General features: G+C 47.1%; 1 protein-coding gene across 1 annotated transcript in view; it reads left to right on the forward strand.

Moving 5' to 3' along the window:
• The first annotated feature begins 367 nt into the window (after positions 1-367).
• snrkb (SNF related kinase b) overlaps positions 368-1,594 on the forward strand; it is a 29,911-nt gene continuing 28,684 nt past the window's right edge. Inside the window, exon 1 of the mRNA XM_061222841.1 lies at positions 368-658. The gene's annotated coding sequence lies outside the window, so the exon portion shown is untranslated. The remainder of the gene's footprint in view (positions 659-1,594) is intronic.

Raw genomic sequence — 1,594 nt, forward strand, 5'->3', positions numbered from 1 at the left:
AACTAAGTGTATGTATCTGTGCATCCTTGAGTGTATGTGCGTTTCTCCGCTTGTGTGTATATGTTTGTGCATTTGGATGTATGTGTGCACTGGTGTGTCCGTTTGTTCAGCCACAGGACGACTGCTGAATGCTTATTGCTGTAGTACTACAGCAGGGGACACAGATCATAATGCATGAATAATGCTTTAGACAAATATGTAAAGAATGTTTCATTCTTCCACCCACCTAATTATAGACGGGCCTACGGCACACGGTTGCATAATAGGCTTTTCAGTCTGGTAAACGTATATTTTCATATGAAGCCCTGCCTCTCGCACTTTAAGACACGGCCCGCAGCGGCGGGGCGAGATGCTGAGCATTGACGTCAGCGCAAGGGCAGCGCTGGAGACGATTTGAGACGAAAGTGAAATGCGCGAGCACTGCAGACACACACATACGCAGGAACGGCAGACCTGAGCATCCCTCTCTCCTCTTCGAAAAATCGGACAAAATTGCCGCTGGACACGGCACTGAACTCAACAAAAGTCAACGACGGGAACCGAAAAAGAAGAGAGAAAATAGTTTCAGCGCAAAGCGAAGTGTCAATATCAGAAGGCACAGAAGCAGACAGTGCACGCGTTGTGTTTGTTTTCCACACGCACCACGCGCTGTTTTCTGGTAAGTTTTTTCAATGAAATACCACCACGAATCTCGTGAATGTTGAGGTTTGTCCTTTGTATGTATTTGTGGGGCTCTAATGTCAAATGTTTTGCTCATGTCTCTGCGTGGATTGAGAGACGCGCGAGGCGGCTGTTCTTTCGCTTATGTCACTGGATGCGTGCTGGGGACTGCAGTCGCGCAGTCGAAGTTTTTAATGCGAAACTATCCGTGGTGAGCTGGTCGTCGTCAATACCAAGATGTACACTTTCCTCTCGCGTGGAAGGGCTAAATTCGTGGTCGGGGCTTCAATAATTTTGGAAAGATTTTCAATTTGACGCAGCTTAATCCGTGTCTGGCATATTTTATGCCACTGGCGCGAGTTTGGTTCGAACAGTTTAATTGATGATCTATCCCCCTGCCGAAAGATGTCGTCAAATCTGGAGGTGATTACGGGAATGAATATCATGGCGAGTGTCGTTAATGATTATTGACAATGATTATGGTGATTACGGCTCTTCATCAACCGTGGGTTGGTTCCCGTGGTGATATGTCAATGAGTGATGAGGTGAGTTCACACACTGCCAGGAAGCGTCACTCTGGGCCCTCACTGTCTGTTCTGTAATGATGTAGAGGGAGAGAGTGGAGCTTCCTCACTGTGAGTCACCGGGGTCCTCTACCAAAAGCAGATCAGGATCACCCTGCATTGATGCAGAGAGAGTGAGACCACAGTGCACAGCTATGGGGGAGGGGGTGCGGCCACACTTTAAAATGGCAGGTCTCTAAATTCTGGGGACCCATATGCCATGAGTGGAACATAGTTTTCCAGTGGTATTTACACTCAGTGAGCACTTTATTTGGTATTCATTAGACTTTTTTTTTTTAGACTTACTGGTATTCTGCTGCTGTAGCCTATCCACTTAAAGGTTGTGTGTTCGGGGATGCTCTTCTGCATAC

This window comes from Conger conger, chromosome 15 (assembly GCF_963514075.1).
Source record: "Conger conger chromosome 15, fConCon1.1, whole genome shotgun sequence".
Lineage (NCBI taxonomy): Eukaryota > Metazoa > Chordata > Actinopteri > Anguilliformes > Congridae > Conger > Conger conger.